This window comes from Antechinus flavipes, chromosome 5 (genome assembly GCF_016432865.1).
Source record: "Antechinus flavipes isolate AdamAnt ecotype Samford, QLD, Australia chromosome 5, AdamAnt_v2, whole genome shotgun sequence".
Taxonomy (NCBI): domain Eukaryota; kingdom Metazoa; phylum Chordata; class Mammalia; order Dasyuromorphia; family Dasyuridae; genus Antechinus; species Antechinus flavipes.
In genome coordinates, this window is record NC_067402.1 from 42,116,043 (window position 1) to 42,142,664 (window position 26,622).

General features: G+C 37.2%; 1 protein-coding gene and 1 pseudogene across 3 annotated transcripts in view; both read right to left on the reverse strand.

Moving 5' to 3' along the window:
* Window positions 1–26,622, reverse strand: part of ULK4 (unc-51 like kinase 4) — a 627,233-nt gene that overhangs the window by 122,663 nt on the left and 477,948 nt on the right. The gene's annotated exons all lie outside the window — the stretch shown is intronic.
* On the reverse strand, window positions 19,688–19,787 carry LOC127539572 (uncharacterized; annotated as a pseudogene).

Below are 26,622 nucleotides of genomic sequence, written 5' to 3' on the forward strand. Positions count from 1 at the left end.
TCCTGGAAGCTTGGATTCTAGGAGAGACAACACTCATATACTTAGGAGATTTATGTATTTAAAGACAGAGCACAAAACCCAAATAACAACAACAAAAAAGGATGTATAAAGTTTTTTTTTTTTTTTAAACATGATTCTCCAAGTTTTCCTTGCTTCCTTCCTCCCCCTCTTCTATCTCCTTTTTCTTCTCTCTCCATCCCCCACTTCTGTCTCTGTCACCCTCTCTCCCTCCCCTCCCTCTTTCTCTTCCTTCCTCCTCTCTCCCCTTCCCTCCTTAGCTCTTTTCCCCCTCCCCATTCTGTCTCTGTCTCCTTCTGCCTTTCCCTTTCCCCTCTTTTCTGTTTCTCTCTGTCTCTGTCTTTCTCTGTCTTTGCCCCTCTCTCTCTCTGATTCTCTCTCTCCCCCTCTTTCTCCTTCTCTGTCTTTCTCTCTTTCTTTCTCTCTCTCTCTCTCTCTCTCTCTCTCTCTCTCTCTCTCTCTCTCTCTCTCGGGAATAAGGCATCCGGCATCCCAACATTTAGAGTCAGGGTTGATGGGAAGAGGGGACCTTTGGGACCCAACTCAGGGATAGCTGAGAGGAGAGCTCTTCCTGCCAGCATGTGACTTTAAGTTGTGAACCTGATGGGACTAATGGAGTGGGGGAACTATCCTGGTTGGGCCCACTCTATCTAACGACTAAGGGGATGTCGGGGACAGGAAGCCACTGACTGAGGCAGGAGGGGAAATGTTTATTATACTTTACTCTTACTATGTCTTCAAAGCAAATATTCCCTTGTAAAAGGGGGTGCCAAGTGGTTACACTGAATGGGAGTGCTGGTCCCTAGCCCCTAATAATAGGATGAAGGAAGGGGCAGGGCAAAGGGGGTTGGGTGGAGAGGGTACAAAGGGATGGTAAAGGAAAAAAGAGCAAAAACTCAGAGTCGGGACCTGAGAAATCAGGAGGGAGGGAGATGCAATCTGCCTGGATTTGCAAGAGTGAGCCAGAGCACCCTTTTCACCCCACTCTTTGCTTATCTTCATTCCCCATGCTCTTAGGTACTTTTTATTGCTTGGCAACTCTTTTTTGTATTTTACTAGTATGGATCAAGCTTTTGCTCTTAAATCTTTTCCTGATAATTATACTGCTTCACTTTTGTTATACTTCAGTTTTTGGGATATTTACAAATTGGATAATCTGCTTTTTTTTTTTTTTTTTAATTTTCAGGAATATTTCAAATGTCTCTTTTATTGAATGTCTATCTTCTTTTGTTGATAATTAGGCTATGTTTTGTAGGAAATGTCATTTTGTGATGCAGCTAGAGCTCTTTTGTTTTTTGGGGGAATGTTTAATACATTTTAAGGGGCATTTTCTTGTAAATATGTTAATGATATGTCATTACCTTTCCTTTATATTGGAAGTTCTCTTTGCTTCCTTGCAAAATTTATTTGTTAATACAACTGTTAAATTTAACTATTAAATTATTTTGGAGTTTGTAGCATGGTTTCTTTTGTCCCTTAGTAGTGATGATTGGAATTTCTCCATATTTTGTTGTCCATATTCAGAAGTTCTGGACAGTATTCTTAAATAATTTACACCAATAGGAAATCCATGTGTTTTGCTTTCTTGCGTTTTTGTGGGAGACTCACGAGTTACTTTGTGTAAGTAATTTTATTGTGTATAATTCCTGCAATCTTTTAAGTCTGTTGCCTTTTGTCTTTTTTCTGACAAATTTTCCTCCATTTCAATTTTTTTGTGCTCCAACTTCGTTTTTCTTTCTTAGACCTTTTATTTATTTGGTGAGATTTCTCATAATATAATTCATTTTTCTCTATTCTTCTGTTTGTGTTTTCAAATTTTGCATTAAGACTTCTGATTTCTGTTCTAAATTCATTACTAATTTTGTTTTGAAGAAAAAATCTTTTGAACCTTTCTGGACTTTCTTGTTATTGTTCTATGATCTCTGGAAATCACATAGAACTCCTGTTTCCTCAGATAATACTGGCTCATATTCTTTCATATTATAATATTTGTTCAATATGCTTTGCCTTTTTGTGATTTCTTTTTGTTGTTTTATTTATTCCTTTTGCATTCCTTTTCCTTTCTGTTGGTTTATTTGGTTTTTTAACTAGTTTTTTTCTCATGATTTTTCTGTATTTCAGCTATTCCTTCTGTTTTCAGTTACTAGTTTTTTTTATTCTTTTACCTTCCCCTCTTTTCCCTTTTACTTCTACATTAATATACCCCACCTGCCCATCCAGACTAGGAAGCTGGTCAGCCTTGATCTCTCTGTATATTAAGAAAAATAGGAAATGGGTATTCTTAAATCCCTGTTTCAAGTAATTTCTGGAAGGAACTTGGGTTTCTAGTTCATTTTCTCTCTGGTGCTCAGTTCTTACATAACCTGTGGTGCTAAGCAACATGCTGGGCAGAATCAATGTCCATCATTTCTTGAGTTAGAGAAAGTCAGCAGAGATCCCTACATCTGGATACTGAATAACAAGTTTGCAATCTTGCTTGTGTTCACTGAAAGGGGCATGTAGGCACAACTGTAGGATGGTGAAGGAATTCTATGGCAATTCAATGTTTTTCTTTCATATGGATGGATAAGATGGGGACATTCTGGGTATTTTGTCTTTAATCTTGGATTAAGCTATAATTTTTCTACATGGGATGCATAATAGAGGTTGGACAATGTTATTGAAAGTAACCATTGAGCATTTTGTTTGTCTATGTATAAGCTTTATTAAAATATGATGCCAGTGATAAAATCATTTTTGGACTCAGCAAGGGATAATTTAGGACACCAGATTTAAAGTCCTGAGTTCAAATCTTTGCTTTGTACCTTAATTCACCAATATGAACCTGGGCAAGTCACTTCTCTCTGAATCTCAATTTCCTTGTTATATGATGAAGGGATTGGGCAATTAAGACTCAGTGTTTTTCTGTGACTAAATTCACGATTCTATGAAACTAGAACTTTGGGAGGGAGAAGAAAGGGGTGTATTGGCCAAGGACTCTGATGCAATTTGAGGCAAGGAAAGACAGTGAGAAGACAAGACAGAATTAAGGCTCAGTCTTGCCAGAAGCAATCCAGGAAGATTGGTTGTGTTAATTTCTGGGATGGCTACAATTCCACATGTGATAGTATTGGGAGATCCTATTTCGTTTGAAGCCATGCCAACTAGGGTTCAATTCTCCTCTGGAGAATACCTGGGAGGGATCAAGTTTTCTGCAGGTTGGAATTTGGAAAGCCCTTAATACTCCCTGGGCACTTATTTATAGCTTTGTTTTACAGCCTGAATTTTTGGTTTTCTTTTGTTTCCCTACCTGGATTATATAAATTCTTAATTCAATTTAATCTCACAGATATTTATTAGAAGGCAGGAACCATATCTTAAACTTCTCTGAATTCCCATAGAATCACTTCAAGTTAGAACTAGTAAGCACTTCAGGGATTATCTCATCTATAACTCTTTCATTTAACAAAAGAAGGAGCTCAGCCTAGAAACTTGCTCAGCCAAATTTACTACTTGAGCCAAACCCAGGCCTCCCTGACTCCAAATTCTGGGCTCTTGTGCTTTTTTCCCCGTCACTGCTCAGCATAGCACCCCTGCACTGAGAAACTTAATAAATATCTGTGGTTGGTTGATTAATTCCTGATGTCTTCTGAGAACAAGCCAGATGTGTGGCCTCCCGCCAGAGTGGACCTGGTCTGGAATATCTTGGTCCGTCTCTCAGCTAACTGGGCCTTCTAGGGATTGGCTATGACTCAGGCTGAGACTCAGTCATCCCAGGATGACTTGAAGTCAAAGCAAATCCTTGCAGACAGTACCCAGCTCCTCTCACTGCCCAATATTTTTGGAACGGACATGAAACTCTAGGGGCAGTGGCCCTTACCTATCATTCTCAAATAGGAAAGAAACCTCTTCAATCACATAGTTCACAAGTTACAGAAATTCTGTTCTTCAAGTTTTATGCAGAATGAGAATATGACTCTGAAAAGGAAAAATTTCAGAATATTCTATTTTCCCCCATTTCTAACATCTCTGACCTTGGGATTCAGATTACATGGGCTCATTGTCTGAACTTCTTACTGTTATATCAGTGAAAGTCCACAACTCAAGGTACCTTTATTTCAATACCTTTCAAGAAAAATAATTTCTCTTTAAGTAATCATATTTTTCTCCTCTAAGTAAAAGAAATTTCATTATACTTTTATTGCCAAGACCATACTTATCTTTTTGAAAAATGAGACACAGATTATTTTGGCCACCTTGCCATTATTAAGAATGGAAATAAATTGTGTATGCCATTCTATGGCTATATTCCCATTTATACTATAAATATATAAATTTTTTATAATTTAATACTTTGATAAATGTGAATGGTAAAATCATTTCTTCATGAACACATATCATTTCCATATTTCAGCACAGTTGCTATTAATCATATATAACTTTCCCATATTTGAGTTTAGAAGATAAAGTACAGGCTTTGATACAGGCAGAGGGAAAAGCTTGATTCAATCATAGCTTTCTGGCCTCTGTCTTCCTTAGAACAGCGGTATCTGTGGTTCTGGAGCTATCTTGGGGTTTAAAAAAATCTCCCTGTTGGGCCAGATCTTCTCTCTGTAAGAAGAGGATGGGGTGCTGATGCTCTGTCCTTAGGGAAGATAGCAGCTTAGAAAAGGGGACAGAACACCTTGCTTGCTTCCCCAAGGCAGGACTGTCCAGCCTCCTGTGTCTGATGAGCCTCTAAGCCCTGCCCATACGATAGGGGCCTAAGCCAGCCTGAGTTTAGGAGGAGGCAGAAGGTCCACATGCAGACCTTTGTCTGCAATCCTGATTCTTGCTGCATGACTCAACCCTGGTGACTCAGCGAGGCTTAACCCCGCGAGGAGGCCCCTCCCTACACCTGGTGACTGACTTTTATTTGACCTTTGGTTTCTCCAGAAAGGGAAGTAGTAAACAAGAGAGTCTGATGATACCCAGAGGTCAAACCGCAATTTCCCTAATCTTCCTTCCAGAAAGACAAATACAGAGGGGTGAAAGGTGATCCTACTAGACTACTTAAGAAAGAAATATTCTGAGCATTCCCGGAAACTGGTTTGATGGCTAGAGAAGCCAGGATTTACACAGAAAGTGGAAGAGAAGAAATCCTCTTAAACTATGAAGAATGGGAAGAGGGAATGCAGTCCAATGGAAAATGACCTCAAAAGTGGTATTGAATGCTAAAGCGAATAATCATGGAGTGATTATTTAACGATATCCTGGTATAAACATAAAACCTAAGTTTTACCCTGACTTACAATAAGAAAAGAGTGATATTCCAATTTTGCACAGAAGTCTCTGGACAGTAGCATTAGGTCACTCTATGTGGACTGTTTTGATATGGAGGCCAAGGTACTCCTTTTCTTTCCAAGAGGATGCCAATATTCCTTTTTTTTTTTTCTTCAAAGTGATGCTTTTTAATATACTTTTATAAACACTAATGGTATAACAGCAAATCATAACTTTTTTAGATATTAAATAGAGGCCAAAGCAGAGGTTAGTCAGAATAGTGAACTGAAAAGAACAAGGTAAAATGTAGTATTTTAAAATGTAATGTCTAGCATATAAGTTCAAGAAATCAAGTATAAGACAATAAATGGTGGAAGCATAGTTAGGAAAAAAAAATCTGAGCTTTATACTTGATAGTGGACTGTTGTTTATCCTTCATTTTCAAAGAGGACCAATGACACAGATGATGTCTTGGGATGCCAATATTCTTTTCCCCTTTAGGGCACAGGGAGCTGGAGCTCTATGTTACAGAGAAAATTTCACATTTCTTCCCTTTTTTATGATCTCCATCTATTTAAAATCAAGGGCTATGAATGATGGACAGGTGTAAACAGAGTCTGAATGTCAATGTATCTTATTATTATTATTATTATTATTTTTTACACGAAGCTCTGGTGTAGTGAATGCACTCCTTGGAGGTGACTCCTTGGCAAATGTGCCCTTGCCAGTTCTGGTGGTGCACCACCCTCTCTTTCTTATTCAATCCTTATTTTTCAAGTGTCTGCTTCCTGAGTCCCAGCACAAGAGCTCCAGGAGAATTGGGACCTCATCTGGGTGAACAGTTGAGAGACAACATGTAGTAAGAGATAGGGAGCTGGGCTCTGGAATCAAGAATCATGGCATTCAAATCTTGCCTCAGAGACAAGCTGGCTGCAATGTTAACCACTTTTTTTTTTTTTACGAATATAAATTGCAGAATAGCAGAGGAGAGAATATATTCACTAGAAGTTCCCCATACCAATGAGATCACAAGTCCAGATCACTGTCTTCCCCCCCACCCCCCCCCAAAAAAAACACTCAAAATCATATTCTGAAAAAACAGTTTGCATAATTCTCAAAAGCGGACATTAACAAGTTATTGAAATCTTCGACTGACTTTATTAACTATTTTCATTTAATTTCCACTTTCCCATAGAAGATACCTTCTAAAGTCCTTTTCATTCACCAAAAAGGAGATGTAAATAGTAAGATTAGAGAGAGAACGGCTCAATTTCGTCACTTCTTTGTATCTGTCTGAGGAAATGCTATCAGTTTCTAGAAGGGATTGTCCTACAACCAAGAACCATATATAAATACTTTGGAACAAAAATTCAAGTTTTAATTTCAATTCCCTTTATGGTTTAAACATTATTTTGATGCTCTTCTCAACATTTGTTATAAGTAAATGCTCCCTTTATTTAATTAACCCACAAGTAGTAGCTCCATAATACGCAAATTGGAAGAAGTTCTGTTATATCAAGGCAGAAAAGAGAGGGTTCACCTCCTCCTCTCTCTAATACATAATTTGCTATTAATATTGCCACCCTCTTAACTTGCTTAAAAGGTGTGTTCCGTATCTATGACTCCAAGTAGTGTGACAATCAAGATGCTTTTTCTTCTTCTTCCTCCTCCTTTCTGAGTTCCAGAATCAATCAAAGCTGTAAAGTAGGTGTGAAGAATCTCTAGACCTATTTATGGAATGGCCAACCAAAGCTCAAAAGTAGAAACCAGCTAAAGGGGAAGTCCTTGGAAGGAATCAGATGGTGGAGGAGTACTGGGATTGGCCGACATAGTTACACTCACCCCTGGCCCTGTGTATGTCAGAGAAGAACCGTGCATGGAAAGCATCCCAGGCGCTGCTTCGGGAATGTTTGAGGAAGGAACAATGCATCCATTTGGGAGCTGAGAGGGTACAAACTGAACACTTCACAGAAAGAGAGCAAAAGGGACCGTGACCTCTTCAGGCCAGAGAGGAGAGCAGCTACAAAGAACTTGACCATCAGAGCCCAATAGAGAGTGACATGTCCTTCATGGAGAAATTTATAAGGACTGAAACTTCATTCCCACTTTGCCACATGTATTCCCTGAGTTTACACCCAACTTCCCCTGGACTCTGTATGTCTTTGTGAGATAATGGGTCCAGATTTTCAAGGGAAGTGTTTTGCATTAACTTTTTATTAAAGCACCTTAGAAAGTACCCTTAATTAAGTTAATAAAACCTGGCTAGTTAATTGCTATCATCAAAGAGCACAACGTGTGACAATTGAGAGACATGTGACAAATAGAATTAGGAAATCACCCCCCCAATCCTTCAGGTTACCCCTAGAATTCTGTCATAAGAAGGAGACTAAGGATTAATTCTGCCTATGGGGGTGAGAGCCGGAATAAGAGTCCAGAGGAAGTGTCAGTTTTAAATAGTGACAAATACAACGCTATATGACAACTAATTTAGCCAATCAAATTGGTATTATGACTACTATTACTAGCAGATGACATTCCTATGTGCTATTTGCAAAGCACTCTATAAATATTATCCAAATGGATTCTCCATGAAGAGTTCAGTGTTTTCAGAGTCTTGTGGGAAGGGAATCAGATATGTCTACATAGATTTTAGTAAAAAATGGAAAAGATGTAGAAGCTTGGGCTAGACTGGTTGAATGGCCAAATGAGAAGAATCTTTGTTAATAGGTTAATGTGAACGTGGAAGGAGGTAGCTATGATGAAGCAGAAGTTTCTTGAGGAAGAGATCAGGGCATTTGTACTTGGCAGGACCCAGCTTTGGCTGCTGACCATGGCTTGCATTTTCACGGTGAAAATTGGGAGAGAAAAGAATATTTAGAAGGGAAAGGCGATCCACAGTGTCAAACACAGAGATGAGGATTGAGAAAAGGCAGCCATTCCCAGCAAGGGAAAGGGGCACTGTTATCTCTGGAAAGAAGAGTCTTAATTGGGGGATGAGTGGAAGCCAGAGGGACATGGAGGGAGAGGAGAGAGGAGGAAGAGTAGATTGGGTTTTCCAGGAGTGTGGCTGCCAAGGGAATGAAAGATACAGGATGATACGTTGAGGGGGTACTTGGGTCTAGTGGGGGATTTTCAGAATGAGGGACCCTTGTGGGCGATGTTTGTAGACTGCAGGGAAAGACTATTAGGGGAATGTAGTGCTCCTGTGACAATTCCCTAACATTGGCTGGCTGAAGGGTAGGGATGTGGGACCAATGAGACCTTCTAATTATTGGATATAATCATATATATCATTTTTAGAATCACTTTACCTTCATTACCTCAGAGCCCAACAACAACCTTGTGAAGTCGTTACTGTTGCTCCAGTTTGACAAATGAGGAAACAGACTGAAAGGGATTAAGTGACCAGGGTAACCTGGTCAAACTGGTACTTAGAGATTTGAACTGAAGCTATTCTGATTCTAAGCCCAATACTCTATCCAAGACATAAAGCAACTCTCCCTGTTTAAAGCTGCCTTTGGACAGAAGTATAAAAATCCTGTTTAAGTCTTAACATCAGAAGAAAATACTTTGTATCTATCTCTCTGTTTAAATACTTTTACTTTATTCAATGATGCCTTTTTTAAATTAAAGCTTTTTATTTTCAAAATATATATATGGATAATATTCAATATTCATCTCTACAAAACCCTATCTTCTAGTTTTTTCTCCTCTCTTCTCCCCATCCCCTCTCTGTCAGCAAAGTGATCCAATATATGTTAAACATGTGCAATTTCTTTAAACCTATTTCCACAATTATCATGTTGCACAAGAAAAATCAGGTCAAAAAGAAAAAAAAAAGAAAACAAAATGCAAGCTAACAATACAAAGAATGAGAATGTTATGTTATGTTCCACATTCAGTTCTCACAATCTTCTCTCTGGGTGCAGATGACTCTCTTCCTCACAAGACCATTGGAACTGGCCTGAATCATCTCATTGTTGAAGTCCCCCAGGATTGATCAACACATTATCTTGCTATTGCCCGGTACAATGATCTCCTGGTTCTACTCTTTTCACTCAGCACTGGTTCCTATAAGTCTCTCCAGGTTTTTCTGAAATCATCCTACTTGTTGTTTCTTATAGAACATGAACATTCTATAACAATTCATAACTTATTCAGCCATTCTCCAGCTGAGGGGCATCCACTCTGTTTCTAGTTCCTTGCCACTACAAAAAGGGCTGCCACAAACATTTTTGTACAATTCAATGATGCTTTAAAGGTACCCCCATTTTTTGTTTTGTTTTTAAAGGCTACCTGAAGGAGAGAAATTGCAGATATTTCATGGGGCGAATTTTTTTGTGCAGTATTCAAAATTATTCTGATCTTCTTGGCAATGAAGTGCATTGTTATTTGCTGAGATTCTTGTTCAGAAAACATACTTTGCAAGTTCTCAAGTCAAACTGTGTATAATCAGTGTAGTGTCTATGCAAATGGGAAGATATATTCTTATGCTGCATCATAGAAACTAATCAACTAGGCATTACAACTCAGAGAAAGCATCTGCCATCTGAAATTTAGGACAATAATTCACAGTTCATAGAACAGTGCATTGCCCAAGATTAAATTTGTTATAAATTTATAATGGTTTCATATAAAAACATTACATTTCATAGTTTCAAGAAATGGCGGGATTGGGCTTCTATAAATGTTTAACTAGCATTGCCTCATAATTCAAATTTTTTAAAAAAAAATTTCATTACTCATGATGCTAAAAAAAAAAATTGAGATTAAAATGTCAACAAACTCAAACAGAAGATGCGAATGGATATTGTTTGCCAACCAATTCTTACTGGAGGGTAACTCCATTACACATTCTGATACCTTGTAATCTTTATTATCAGGTAAGACTTCTTTATATTGAATCCAAATTTCTCATGCTCCATTTTAAATCAATTTTTAATTGCTCTGACCTTGGGGAAAAGGGAGGGAGAAGAAGAGGAGGAAAAAGGGCACCATCGTCTGTATCTGCTCATTTTGTTTATTCCATAAGTACAAAAAGCAACCTGTATGACCTGGGTGCAAACTATTTACCATCCTTGTTTGTAAAATAAGAGGGCCAGACTAGCAGGCCTCTGAGATTTCCTATCACTCTGTGAGCCTTACCCTCCAGTAAGAATTGGTTGGCAAACAAAATCCATTCGCATCTTCTGTTTGAGTTTGTTGACATTTTAATCTCAATTTTTTTTTTTAGCATCATGAGTAATGAAATTTTTTTTTCTTTTTTTTGCACTTCCTTTTTTTTTTTTTAATTTTTATTTAATAATTACTTTATATTGACACTCGTTTCTGTTCCAATTTTTTTTCCCTCCCTCCCTCCACCCCCTCCCCTAGATGGCAAGCAGTCCTTTATATGTTGGATATGTTGCAGTATATCCTAGATACAATATATGTTTGCAGAACCGAACAGTTCTCTTGTTGCATAGGGAGAATTGGATTCAGAAGGTATTAATGAAATTTTTTTTAAAAAAAAATTTGAATTATGAGGCAATGCTAGTTAAACATTTATAGAAGCCCAATCCCGCCATTTCTTGAAACTATGAAATGTAATTAAAGCATCCACCAAAGAATACTAGAAGGGTGAGTGATGTGAGGAAGTCCCCCCAGGAAGTAAGGCAGTCCTGTGAATACCAAGATTCAGACTTTTCTTTTTCCTGCTTTTTCTCATTTCTTCTCTGTGGTTTACTAAGTCTTTCCTTCCTAAGGAGGGCCCTTGATTGCTGAAACAGAATTGCCATATGTAAATTATGGAATTTGGGGGCCCTCAAATGGAAGATTCAGACAGGGTGTCCTTGTGGAATAAGCCCATGCAGAGCCATCTGCAGAGACAGGAACTTAGGTGAGGTTTCACTCTTGCTCTGAAGCCAGCTTACTTTCCTTTTCCTTTTGTACTTTTCAAAGTTGGATTGGAGCCATGTGAAGAATTAACTGTTAATAAGGTGAGCAACTGGAAATCTCCTGAAAGTTTGGTAGGTCATTGCATATTTTATGGCATCTTCAGAGTCTCTGGTAACGATCTGCTAAGATCCATCATTAATGCAAGGGTTTTGTCAAGCCATTCTGGTTTCCCAAATGGGATTTGGGGCTCTGATTCAGTTTCTGGGCCTCAAACTGGCAAGGGTTACCTCAGGGTAGATACCACTCATGATTTGGGGGAATTCCTTTCGCCAAGTTGAAACAGATCCTTAGATCAAGAGAATCCTCAGAAATGCACATAAATAATTGGAAAGTTGAAAGCTAAAAGGAATAGTGAAAGGTTTCTCAATCAAAATAAGATGATGCAGTGAGAAGCTTTTTTTCTCACTGAACTGCATTGCAGCGAAATGTTTTCAAACAAAAAATCAATACACTAAGCTACATGAGATAAAATGTGAATTAGATCTTTTGTCCACTTCTTTGCAAGATTTTTCTGTATCACAAGGGCACAAAGCCCTTCATTTCCAAAATCTGGGGACTCTAACTCCTTCTTATAGCCGGTAGTCAAAGGAAAAATTAGATGCAATTGACCTAAGCTGAAAGGATAGGGATGAATGAATCCTCTGAGCTCTGGAGATTCTTCAGAGGAAATGAAGGATTGGAACATATTTTAAAACCACCTCTGTTTACTTCTGGTGGTACTTCCAATGCAGTCACCATAGGGATTTGGGAACTGTATTCTTTAGTCGTCAACCTTAGAACTGCAGGTGAGTAGCTTCAAGTCTAGAAAACTGAAAATGAAATCAAATAAAGGTGCAGAAGGCTCAAATCCCAGCTTCAGCTCTGTGACTAACTAGTTACAAAATTTTCTGGGGCTTTTTCTTCATATGAAAAATGAAAGTATTAGTCCAGATGACTCTTCAATGTCTTTTCTTAGCTTTAATGTTTTAGAAATCTATGTGTTCATTCATATATACCATGTCATATTGTGTCAGTAGAATGTAAGAGTTGTTTTATTGTAGCTTTTCAAAAGGTACTTTTTTGTGTTTTATTAATTTGTTTGAGAAGTCTTGGTCATAATGAGACCCAAATAACATTACACACAAAAGGGTAACTGATTAGGAAATGATTCATAGATAACATGAGTGATTCATTCTCGAATCACCTATGTCTAGTTAGACTTGGTGGAGCAATGATCAAAATTATTATAAAACTATGAAAAAGAATAAAAACAAGAAAAAGGTACAGAATGCCTTTAAAATAACTACAATCTGATCTATTTAAATAAATTATAGATGCCACCAAAATGGAAATTGATAGAGGAATGGATATTGACACTGATTATAATCATAGCAACCAAAGGAAATATTGGTTTAGAATATACACTGGATTATAACATTTTGTGGAAAATGATCAATTATTATGAACAGTATCACCTGCAGAGAAACATTAGAAGGAAAAATAGGGTTAAAGAAAATTTGGTGACAGATCCTATTAATCAAATGGATATTAAGGCCTTTGAGATGAAATTGAAGAGATAACAAGCAGATGAATTATTTACAAAGGCTTTTATAAAAAGCATTTTCTTTTATAATGAGTAATGGAAACATCAATTTGGAATCTAACATCAAAATTCCAAATGTGGGGTTCAGGAAATAGCACAGAAGAAAAAATAGGAAAAGCAGCTGGATGAAACCAAATATATACAGAAGAGGTCCATGTTAAAGGTAGTATAATTATGAGGTCATTGTACAATAGACTCTCAAGATATCTCGAAGAGAAGATACAAAAGGCTTTGGGAAAGGTCAAAATGAAAGAATATCAATTATTCCCAACATGGACATCTACTTGCCCATATAAATATTTTTCTTTTTCATTAGAATACTCTATAAATGCATTAAGAGGATTAGGATGCATTAGGATTATAGATTTCCAGCTAGTAGGGACCGATAGGCTTTCTTGAATCATATTTCACAACAACCTGAAATTTTAAAAATCAGTCTACTGACTGAAAGGAAGGAAAAATACAAGATCCTCTCCTCTTTGCTTATAAACCATTAAAAAAAATCCCAATGCATTTGATTCAGTGGCTCCGAAGCTGCCTTACTGGCTTTTCTCCAAAAAAGTGTCTCCCTGTGTATACCAAAATTTACATCAGCTCTTTGAAACCAGTGACAGACTTTGTTAGATGATTCTTGTTGGTAAATTAAAATCAGGTAGAGCATAAAATAAGGAGAAGAGAGATAAGGAGTCTGTGTATCATCATGGAGGAGGTCTGTTACAGAGTTCAAATCAATGATGGATTCTGCATAGATGAGGGGGTCCTCTGTATGTTCCCATTTCGGAACTCCATTATATTAATTGCTCAAAACCCAAAATACTGCAGAGCTTCACACAGAAGTTACGTAAACATTCTAAAGCATCAGGCCTAATTATACAGACAGGAAAAAAACAAACAAAGAAGACAGACTGACAGATTGTTGGATAGATCACCTGCAAAGCTCATGCATTGATTCATGTGTCTTAGACAAAAACTGAACAGTCAATGAACTGGAACAAGGAAGAGAGCAATGGCATGAACTGATTTTGGAAAACTGTTCCATTTCTTTTAATCTGCTTAAACTATCCCTTGAAATAAAGGTCCAACTTTTTAAATACCAACATTCTGCTGGTGATGTTCTTTGGCTAAAAACCATAGAATATCACAGACTGCAAAGAACTGAAGCTAAAGATGACCCAGAAGACACTGGAGGGGCCCATGGTAGATGCGAACTTTCTGTAACAAGTGAGGAATTAGGCAAGAAAGGATTCAAAAGATAAATATATGTTGGAGGAGAAAACAAGATGAGCTAATCATATAGGTAAAGTGAGGGATGACTGATGAACTTCCTTGTGCTCTATGGTAAGCACAACATCTGAAGAGAATGAGCTGAGGGCTCCCGGCATAGCAGGTAGACCCTCAGAAAGAAAAATTAGGATGACAAAGGCATCGTTGGGATGGCACCAGCCTTGATGGAAGGAATACCACATGGATGATGCTATAGCTCCTCTGGAGTAAAAATATAATTTGTTTGGTTCTATTTTGTTAAAATGTGCAGCATATGTTAAATGTTTGTATATGATTTATTTTTTACTTTCATTCTTTATGTGACTATTTTCAATTGATCGTTTTGTTATTAAGTTTTTTTAGAATTTTAAAAACAAGAGTATATTATATTATCTCTTTTTCTGCTACCAGTGTTTCATCAGAAGCCTTAAACTATGGGACTATAGTTCAGATATCACTATCCACCTGGCAGGAGCTTGCTCAGACTGTAAGAATAGGATTCAGGGGGAAATAAAGCATTAGATTTCAAAAAAGTATGACTTTCCAAAGATGCCATCTTTTCCTGTTATAATCTAATCCAATCAAACTGTATTCTTTGCAGACCCTTGAACTCCACCCACACTCAACCTGTTTTTTTGTTTTTTTGTTTTTAAATTTCATGGCAATTCTTGAATTTTTTTACTTTTTCCTTGACTTCCTTATTCTTCCCTATATGCCATCCAGACTAGAATTATTCATTTCCTCCTCCTACCATTGCCTCAATAACTCTCCCAGCTACAGAACTCTAATATATATATATATATGTATATATCCTACTTCCTCCTCCTCTTCTTTTTTCTTCCTTCTCTTCCTCCTCTTCCTTCCTTCTCCTCTTCTTTTCTTCTGCTTTTCCTCCCCTTCCTCTTTCTCCTCCTCCTTCTCCTTTTTCCTCCTTCTCCTCCTCTTTTTCCTTTTTCCTCCTCCTCCTTGCTACCACCACTACTACTACTCCTTCCTCCATCTTCCAAGTCATTTCCTTTTCCATTCTATGACTCTCTCCTCCATTTTCCCCTTCTCACTAGCCACACATCTGTCATATCTACCCTGTCCCTCACTGCACTTTAATTCCTTCCTTTTATTTCTCCTCTCAGACACCTGGGTTTTTTCAGTGCTTTACTCTATTATTTAGTTCAGGCCTTTGGTGCCTTTCCGATTGTCTTCTGTTTCTAGCTGCCTGACAATTTCTCCTGACTCACTGTAAAATCAGCATCTTCACAACTCCCATTTGCAGCTTTTTAATCTCCAGAAAATGTATTCCAGGTAAAACAGACATGTGACTTCAGGACTGTGATATTTCCCGGCAGAGCCATCACACTGAAGTGGAAGCAGCCACTTTCAGTGGCTTTGATCCTGGCCTGGGCACTTCCCAATGCTATGGGGCTTTTCTGAGGACCACATGAAACAAGGCTCGCCAACTGAGAATAGGCAAGCCGGTGGAAGGATTGGAGTTAAGAAAATTAGAATAATATGTTTTGTGCCTGTCAGGGTTCTTAAAGATCATCCATCCCTCTCTCATTTTTCAAATGAGGAAACTGAGGACCAAGGTGGTTCATGAATTGCCCTGCCAATCAATAGCAAAACGATTGTCAAGCTGGCCAAATAGCACCTTCAGAAAGGAGCTGAGGGGTATGCATCTGCCAAGTTATCCAACAAATATTTATTAAATATCTACTCTTCAAGATTTCTGTGGGAGATAAAAATAGGAAGAGGCAAATTTTGTGGCAAATAGAAGGTTAAGTTAGAATGATGAGACTTCAAAAAGCAAAGAAATAAACCAATCTGATTATCTGTTATTTGGGGACTTTTTTTTTTTTTTAAAGAAAGGGCAGAGTAATAAAGGAACAAGGAAAAAGGCCAATATGATACAATAATAAGGAAAAAATGTGCCAGAATTATCAACAACTCTTCTGCAATCACTCTCTATTATGTTTGATCAAGCATGAGAAAATTTAAGGAGGGAGTCTGTAATTCAATCCCTCCTGCCTATCAATACTTGTCTATCATGTTCAGAACCAAATAGCTGGAAAGGACCAGTGCTCTAGAGAGTGGGGGAATCAGAGATGAGAATGCTGGAGCAGCAATTAAATTCAGAGAAGATCTAATCTCTCCTCTCCTATCCCATAATCTCACACACATACCTTGGAGCCTCCATTTGGCCTGGGAAGGTCAGCTAGACATCCCCTTCTAGGAGGGGCCTCCAGTTGTTGCTGGAAGAATGCTGCATTAACTTTGCTGCACAAATATCTCTTTCCCAACCCAACCTAACGTGGAAACTGGTCTGGAGGACGTGAGTAGCTGGCTTGCTTTTGGCGTTGTGTCTCCAGAATACAATGGGGTTCTCCAACACCTTGGTCACTTAATAAAGGCTTGTTGGGCTTCCAGAGGGCCAGCTCCAGTTTGGAGGTCTGCAGCTCTCCAAATGGACAGCAATTGTATCATGGGTCTCCTGGAAGGCCAGAATTGCTGCTTTCAGACAGATACCTAAAAACCAATGAGAGGCAGCCAGACACAGTGAGACAGTGAACTTCAGAGTTAGAGTTCGTGTCCCACCTTGGACATCTACTATCCACAAGGCCCCTGCTGCAAATGACTTCACCTCTTAGTGCCCCAGGAAACTCTTAAGTTGCTGAAAAGGTGTTGATTTCTATTAGTCAAAGGAGTTTCCTAAAAATTTAGGAATTTAATGAATTTAAATTTAATTTAATTTAAATGAACATTCAGGGACTTATTTGTTGTTTGTCCATTATCTAACAGAGCAGGTGACAATAATTTGAACCTTTAAATAACTTTTTTGAATATTAAAAAGCAGTCATAGAGATGAATCAAAATGGATTATTAGCAATGGACTGTCAAATATTTTGTTTACTAAAGGAGGTGATCTGAAAAAAAGATTCATGAGAAAACTTTTGAAAGTTTAAAGAGTCATATAATCCTTGATTTGTAAATATCTCACAACAGGGACATTTTTGGGTTACATTACAAAATTCAAGGTTTAGCTACCCAATAGCCTGGAAACCACAGACTGACATAAAAGTCCAGCTTAAAGGGACCTAAGAGATCATCTCTTCTAGGAAGATTCTTAATGTGGAATCTATGAACTTCAAAAAAATATCTTGATAACTATATTTCAACATAATTGGTTTTCTTTGGAATCCCATGTGTTTCGGGTTTTTGTGTGTGTTTAAAAGTTATATTCAGAAAGGACCACCCCAGGAGTCTGTGATACAAAAAAGATTCAGAACTCGCTAAGAGCTAGTCCAATCCCCATAATTTACAGGTGAGGAATATTACTAATTTGGCTGCTGAGACTTAAGGACACCTTTCCAAGTGATCTTACCATGGCCTTGGTGTACAGCCATGTACTTTCAGGTTAAGATAAGAGCAACGGAGCCATCGTGCAGCAGGCTGCAGTTCCGTTCCATCCAAGGGCCCAGCCAACCCAGGCCTCTGGTCAGGGCCCTGCTCCAGGTAACACAAAGTCCTAGAACCACTGATGAGACTGATAGCTCAGGCTCCAGTTCTCTCCGGTCAAGTAATTAAGCCTAACAAGACAGCCCAAGCTCCCTGGGGAAATGGAGAGATGCCTCCAGTAATTGGCAAACAGGCACCTGAGTCCCCAGAGAGTGGGGATTATGTGCTGGCAGCAGGGAAGGAGTTAGGGAAGGGTCAAGAGACATAGGGAGGCCAGATGGGATAACCTATTTCCATGCATAAATCATGAGCTGCTCTATTTACTGTTTGGCTCTGTGTGGACTGAGATACAAAAAGGCTGATCCATGGTTTTGGGGACCGGCGACAGAAGCTCCTTTTGTACTTATGGGAAAAGCTGCTGAGTCAAGCCTTGCTGATCCACTTCATCTGGTTCGAATAAAGCTGACGAGACTGGAATTCTGTCAGAAAAACTGTAAAAGAGACCCATAACGTACAGCACGTGCTCCTTTGCACCTTTCACCATAAACTAGAAGGTTCTTAGGACAATTGTCCTTTTATGTGTGTCTGTCTATGTACAGACAAGAGGAGATGAGAGAGAAATACATGAGAAGTGCTTTGGGAAGGCACGTTGGCGTGGACTCCGTAGGATGGTGTGCCTTTTTCTCTAGTCCATTTCTAGTATTTTTACTTTTTAATATTGCTAAAGATCCACTGAGATTTCTCAGTTTTTCCTTTTGTGATTTCTACAATGGTTAAACTAACACCCATTACCAAAATTCAGAAAAAGAAAGATGATGAAAATGACATTTTTTTTTTTTTGGCTGAGGTAATTAGGGTTAGGTGACTTGCCCAGGGTCACACAGCTAGGAAGTGTTAAATGTCTGAGGTTGCATTTGAATTCAGGTCTTCCTGACTTCAAGGCTGGTGCTCTATCCACAGCACCACCTCGATGCCCCCAAATGATTTTTTTAAATCTGTTTTTTCTTCTTAAAAATAAGTTTCTGTAAAATTCACTAATTTCTCTCCCTCCCCTCCAAAAAATAAAAAAAATGAAAAATGAAAAAAATTAGAAAACTCTGACCATTGAATCATTACAAAATCTAAGGATAATAAAAACAAAAAAAGCATCACTAAACTTGAAGCAAATGTTTCTTTGCCCTATTTTAAAAAGTCAGCAGCAGGCTTTCCAAAAGTAAATGTATCAGAGAACACTAATTAGAGTGATACATCCCTTTCTGGATGTGGCACACTACACCAGGCCTGCCAAGTGCAAGCGGATATACTCTGAATTCTGGGGGACAGAATGCGAAACCCAACATCCTCGGCAGTCCAAGACACAAAGGAAGAGCCACAGCCCAGAGTTAGTTCCCTGCCATATCTATGTTTTACTTAGAAATTGGAGAAGATCTGTCCTAAAGTAAGGGAGAAAAGAAAAACTCTGAGGATGTCTTGACAGTATGTGGCAGCCTGTCATGGTCTCAAACACCAAGACAAATGGAAAATGAGGCAAATAGTCCAGTCACCATTGCTGAGAAGGCCTTCAAGGTTCCTCAGACAGGCCACGAATCTGGACTTCTCTGCCAGTGCTCTTCCTGAAATGGATATGGAAGCTAGCAATATAATCACTACTTAAGGAAAAAAGAAGACAATTTTTGACTCTGATTTATTCCTTTCCCTGTGGCATTTCTGTAAAAAGGAAACTAGAGAATAACTAAGAGGACTTTCTTTCCTCAGGGACAGATGAGTGAAAAGGAAGAACTGGACTGAACCTGCTGATTCCCTTTTTTTTTTGGCCCAGAAGCATCAAGGATAAGTTGGAGTCCATCAATTTCCATTTCCTTTTGCTACCATTGCACAGTCCAGTTACATTCAAAATTGGGTGACAAAAAATGATTAATAGGAATCTAACTCCCTAATGCCATTCATGGTTCACTAATATAATATTGAAAAAAAGAGTGGTAGACTTGATCTAGTGCAATTAGGCTTAATCTGAATATCAGAACTTTGTTTTCTGTTACTCAAAAGAAAATAATGCCTTGTTGGAGAACATCAAGAAATATATTTCCGATATATCAAAGGCTGTGAACAAACAAGTCTCAGAAGAAGAGTTGCAAATTATTTTTTAATAACAAAATCGCTTGCCATTGCTCACTTGGAAAAGTTTGGAAAATAGAAAAAAATATGGAATACTTCATAAAACTGAATTCCATCCTAGTGCAAGGTCCACACTAATCACTGTATCATTCCAGTTTTAGTATATGAACTGCTGAAGACTGAACAAGGAGTGGAAACTATTAACAAATATAGGAAGGATTGCTCCAAATCACCAAAAAGAGAAATGCAAATTAGAACCACTAGGAAGTCACCTCACACCCAGCAAATTGGCTGAGAGAGGGAGAGAGAGAAAGGAAGGGAGAGAGGGAAGGAATGAAGGAGGGAGAGGAAGAGAGAGGGAAAGAGAGAAGAGGGAGGGAAATAGAAATAAACTTACATAGATATATTTTACATAAATATGGTAGGGATGGGAATTGGGAGTAAAATTCTTGATTTCACTAGTATGGGGAACTCTTAGGTGAGGAAACTTCCAAGAGAGAAAATTACAAATGGAACTAAGCCCTTCCAATTCCCCCCACAAGTGAATCATCTTAGAAAGTTGCCTAGAACTCTGAGAGAAGTGAATTGATCCATGGCATATAAACAGTTTATCTCTCCAACCACTAATAACACTACCTTGCTATCTCAGAAAAAGTATATAAAGATGTCATAGGCACAGGGACCAGCTGGCTATACTAAGGATCTCCAATGATAATGTCTGAAGCATTATCAACTATCACACATTTGAGAAGAAATATTTATTTACTGAGAAAAGTTTTAAAATACTTAAAGATTCAAAGTTACATTATTTGTTTTATTAAAATAATACTATATGTTTACTCTTGAAATATAAATTTATGTTGCGTAACTAAATGAAGCTATTTCAAATGTTGGATTTTTTCTATGTGTGTGTGATGTTTATTAAATAACCAAATACAGCTTCCAAAAATATTTTTCAAATACCTCTTATTAGTCTTTTAAATGTAAGATATTTCCTAATATATGTAATATATTATATGCATAATACATAACTCCTCCAATTATTTTTTTAAAAATAAAATTATTCAGTTTTTCTGATAAAGTCACAAAAATTCACCTGAAAGCAAGATTAAAATAAAACATTGCTTGAAAATATAGAATATGTGTCTTCTAAAAGTGAAACCTGTATCTAACTCTAAGTAGCAAAGAAAGTGTTTTAAGGTTACATCAAATGAGAATTAATTTCTTTGTAGGAAAAATTAAGTAAAATTGAATCTTCCCGATAAGTGATTTTAATCAGTTTTATTTCAGTCATGTTAGAGATATAAGATGTTTTCCATGGAAATATTTATGTCATTTTCCTTATATTCTCTGCTGTTAGCTACAATAAGAAATTGTTCTCTACTCCTGAATTCTTTGCTCCTTTGTCTTTCCCATAGTTCCTCAACCCTGGGATGCCACCACAAATGGTTTTCTTTGGTTCTATTCCTAAAGCCATCAAATAGTATTGCCTGGGCCAAGTACCAATTCAAATTAACTAAGTTTCTCTGGGCTCTCAGAGTTCCAGGTTATCTGTTTTCCTATCATGGTACCCATAGGGGCCGTTTCTAAATGTTTCCCTTCTTCTTTAAATCTATAACTTCATCTTAGCTCTCTTCCTCTCTGCCCACAATTTCTTCTTTGTTGAGAAGATTGAGGTTATTCAGTGAGCAACTTGACCCTCAGCCTCTTTCACTCCCTTGAGTTCTAACCCTGATTCTCCATCTGTCTTAAGAGATATAGCTTCACTTGGATGTCACCATGGCAACTCAAAATTCCACATTAACTCAATCTTCCCCCCCAAAAGACCCTCACATTTTTCTTGCCAAATTCTTTTGAGGGCTTTAGTGTGTTCTTAGTAATTTATCAAGGCTCAAAGTCTTAGAATCTTCTAAAATTTTTTTCCTTTGCCCTATACCCTACCTTCAATCAGTTGCCACATCCTCCCAGTTCCATCTCTACAGTGTCATTCATATTTGTCCTCTTACTTCTCGTCTTAAGTACTTTAAGAGTCTCTTAATAGGTCACCCTGCCTTGAATCTCTCCACTCTGTAATCTGTCTTTCACATTAAAATAATAAAATGTTAAAAATAATCTTCTGTATACATATATAGTCTAAATATGTCATTCCCCTGCTCAAAAATCTATAGGCGAGAAAAGAGCTCAAATTATGCTATAAAGTGGTAATATCAAAATGATCTGGACGCAATAAAAAGAGATGGATGGAACAGAACCAGCAATTTAGAAAGAAAAGTAAAGGCATAAAATGTCTTACAATGTACTACAATAAATTTTTAATGGATTGGTTATTGAAATAGGAAAAAATGTGAAAAAGTGATGTCATTTACAACAGTAGTGGAAAGTAGAAAACTTTTTTATCTATTGAACATATGGAAGAAATTTAGAAGACTAAAGATTTGGACTTGATTATATAAAAATGATGGGGTTTTATACAACAAAAAAGGACTTCAACTAAAAGAAAAGAAATAGATTGGGAGCAAAATGTAAATGTAGCTGATAAGATCTGATATCCAAAATCTATGAGGAGCTGACAAATTTATAAGTATATTGGCCATTTACAAAAAGTTAAATGGTCAAAGCATATAAACTGGTAGGTCTTAAAAGAATCAGCAATTATCTAAAAAAGTAATCTGAAAAACCTTAATTTTTTCCCCTGAGGCAATTGGGATTAAGTGACTTGTCTAGGGTCAAACAACTAAAAAGTGTTAAGTGTCTGAGGCCAGATTGAACTCAGGTCTCTCCTGACTTCAGGGCTGGTATTCTATCCACTTCACCATTTAGCTGCCCCCAAAACTTAAATTTTAAAAGAACTCTTGAGATATATCCATTAACAAAAATAGTTTAAACTTATAATATTCAATGTTGGTGATGCTATGGGAAAAATGTACAGTCACAGTGCTAAACAAAAGAGCTATGACTCAGGGCGATCATTTTGGAAATAAATCTGGCAAAATACAAACAAAGCTATGAGGCTGATCATGCCTTTTGACATAATGATCCTGCTATTAGAACTATGGCCTGAAGATATTAATAGATGGAAAAGAGACTACACAAAAAATATTAATATAAGCTTTATTTGTAATAGTAAATTATAAACAAGTTTTATTGTAATGCTTGAGGAATGGATAAATAGACAACATTAATAATATCAATGTAATGGCATATTATTGTGCCATAAAAAGGCAAATATGAAGAATATAAAGAAATATAAAGAATAAAGAAATATGAAGTGACAGAATAGCGAAGGGAAAATTAGAATATATACACTAGATATATGTGAAGTGCTTTGTAAACCTTAAGGCTCTATATCAATCACAACTATTATTATTAGAACTTACAAGAAAAATATCAGAAAGAGATCTGGAAAGAAATGTCATTATGATTTTGTTAAAGATAATAATATACACATTTCTTATTTGAATAAATTGTAAATAGGGATATTATGGTTTTATATGATAATATTTAGCTTATTTATTAGATTTACTTTTGATGGTTATTACCAAATTTATAAGAAATTATTTTTTAAAAAGGATTTATGTTTAAACCAGGCTTCTGAGGACTTTTAAAGAAACTACAGGTAGTAGAGAAATATGGGACATTTTTGAAAGAGTCATAGTCATACCTATAAGTTAAAGTAAATATTTTTGTATCTGAGTGAAGATTGGATTGGATAAGAGAGAAACTCCTTTCTAATGAAATCCGTCTCTTCCTCCAAAGCCACCTCTTTCATTGCTTTCTCTGATTTTCCTAGCTAAAATCATCTTCTTATTTTCTTAGGGTTCTTTGCCCCTATTCCAAGTTATCTTGTATCATACATACTTATAGGACCTCAAGCTACACACCCCATAACTTGATTATAATTTCCTTAAAGGAAGCATGTTTTTAAACATCAGCCCTTAGCATATGGTATCTGGCACATAGTTAGGTGCTTAATAGATGCTGACTTGGTTTTACATAGACTTTGGTTTCCACTGGCTCAGTTCAGTAAATTGCACATAGCACATATTTACCGTTAATTGAAGTGAATATCTCAAAATGAAGTATTTATGAAACATTTGGTTGTTCTGTCTGTGTTCAAATGATGATTAAATACATGATCACAAAGAGGGCAAGAACAAAGACTATCCAAGTCCTCTGTGTAAGATAGGTGTTTAAGTGCTTTGTGAAAGGGAATGAATAATGATTCAAAAGAGTTGAGATGAGCACACAATGAAACAGAACAAATAGGTCCATTGGGACAGCACCAGGAAATAGAACAGCTACGGATGCTTGGAGCATATGACAGATGCCCTGGCAAGCAGTAAGACTTACCTACAATTCAGGGTGCCATAAAAGACTTAAGAAATTTTAGGCCTTAATGCCGAAATTCGGGGGTCACCTTGTATAAAACATATACCGTCAGATCACAGATCTGTGGAGCTGGGAGAGATCTCAATGGTCATCTAGTCTAATATTTTCATTTTACTAATGAAGAACTCAAAATAATAATAATAAAAATTAATGTTCTTACATGTAATTGGAGAAAAATAGAAACTTACGTTTAAAAAAAGGAAGACTTGAGTTTAATGGCCTCAGATACTTACTAGCTACTTGATTTTAGGCAAATCATTTTACCTCAGTTTCCTCAACTGTAAAATAGGCTGCAGAAGGAAATGGCAAACCATTACAATATCTTTGCCAAGAAAACTCCGAATGAGGACATGAAGAGTTAGCTATGACTAAAATAACTGATCAACAACCAAAAGCCAGAAGTCTGTGATTGTCTTTAAAAAAAAAAAAATGTGTGTGTGTGTGTATGTGTGTATATATATATATATATATATGTATATATTTAGATCAATGTACTTCAATATAGTTGGTTTCTTTGTACTTATAGAAAACATTACTTTGAGAAGACACAGGCTTCCCCAGATTTCCAGAGGGCCTCATCATATAACAAAGACTAAGAGCCCCCATTCTAGAGCTATCCAGAGTAAGTCCTAGTCTACCTGGTGGTCCTTCCAGGCTATGAAACAATTTTGATATCACTCTAAGGTTTGTCTCCTCCAGATTCCTCTTTTCAAAGAATCTGTCTACTATATGACATGATTTTCAGACTCTTTACCAAACTGGTCACCCTTAGTCTGTCAACATTGCCTCTTAAAATGTGGTGCCTTGAATTAAATCCAATACTATGCAGAACTAGTGCAGAGAACAGCCAGGCTCTTCTTGTCTCAGCTTGACAGGAACTTCTATTCAGGTAGCCTAAGTTGACAGAAGCCGTTTTTTTTGTTTTTTGGGTTTTTTTTTGTCTTTATCAGCAATACATCCCACTTTTGGTTCAGCCTAAGCCTGCCTTCCCAGCAGGTTATTTCACATGAAATACTGTTCCAACAGGTCTTTCTCCTTTTCTGAATCCCTGCAGGAAACCAAGAGCAGACTTTTACATTTGTCCCCAATAAATGTAATAGTGTTAGTTTGGGCCCTTTGCCCCAGGCTACTGAGGTGTTTTAAAACCTCAGTTCTGTGATCCATTATATTAACTATCCTCCCAAGCTCGGTCAAGTGCAACTCTGACCAACATGCCCACTCTAACTCTATTTAGATCATGGATACAAACATTGTCATAGAATATGGTAAAAGGCAGAGCCCTCCAACAGCATCCCAGAGAGGCCTTCCTCCAGGCTGGCATCCATCCACAATTCTCGCTGAGCTTCAGTTTAAGGATAATGATACCTACAGGGTTATTGTATGGAGAGAGAACGTTGGTTTCGCTCTTTATAAACCTTGAGCCATGATTAACTATTATGTCATATTTACTATTTTTATTTTTTAAGAATTATTTTAAATTCTTAGCTATAATCATCACCCGGTCCATATTTTTCTATTCTTTTGCACAAGTATATCATAAGAAACTCTGTTACATGCTGTAAAGGTCTGAAACTCTGAGTTGATGCTCTGAGGTCAGACAACTGAGCACTTAAGGCTAATTACGGATTGGACAATACTCTATGGGCATATGCTTGGAAAATGGCCCTTCCCACTATCCTGTGCTGGGTCGATAATTGGTGTATACAGAGAAATGTAAGAGGGATTAGGGGGTGGAGAAAGACTAGCCAGAGTCACTTCTGGGCAGGAAGAGGAGAGGTCGTAGAGATCCTGTGTCCATCCAATTCACTTCTCCTCCTAAAGACCAAGAATAAAGACCAAGGACTTTTGTTTACCCTGACTCTGGCTGATTCGAAGGTATCCAGGGTTTTAACTCGGTTTTCACAACATACCTTGATGAAAATAAGACACTCTATGCTATTGATGGTCCCTGTCCTAAAAATCAGTTTTGTACTTCTCTCAAAAACTGAAATTAGATTATTTGGTATAACATGCCCTATGTGTCTAGTGAAGCCATATTGCCACTGTTTCCTTTTCTAAATCTAGTACTGGAGTTATACATGGACAGCCAGGTGGTACAGTAAATAGCAAGACTCCTCTCTGTGAGTTCAAATGTGATCTCTGACACTTACTGGTTGTCTGACTTTGGGCAAGTCACTTTACCCTTTCTGCCTCAGTTTCCTCATTTATAAAGTGAAATGGAAAAAGAAATGGCAACTCATCCATTATCTCTACCAAGAAAACCCCAAATGGAGTCATGAATGAAAATAACAATAAAGATACACACATATATGTAAAGGCACATAAAATCGTGTTACAGAATGTTATCATTGACATCAAACTCATTGATCAATAATAGCTATCCAAATCTACCTCATTTTTTAAACTTTTAAAAACTCAGAATACGTGCCTGGCTTCAATCTTCTCATACTTGTTCTAGTCTTTATATCTTCTCAAACACTAAAATGAGTCTACAACCACAGCTGCAATTCTTTTTGGCATCTTGGGATAAAATTCCTTCAGGTCTTAAGACCTGAAATCATTTAAAGAGGATAATATTATTAGTTTCCCATGTTTGTTCATGTTTATTATCTGTATCTTATGTTCAC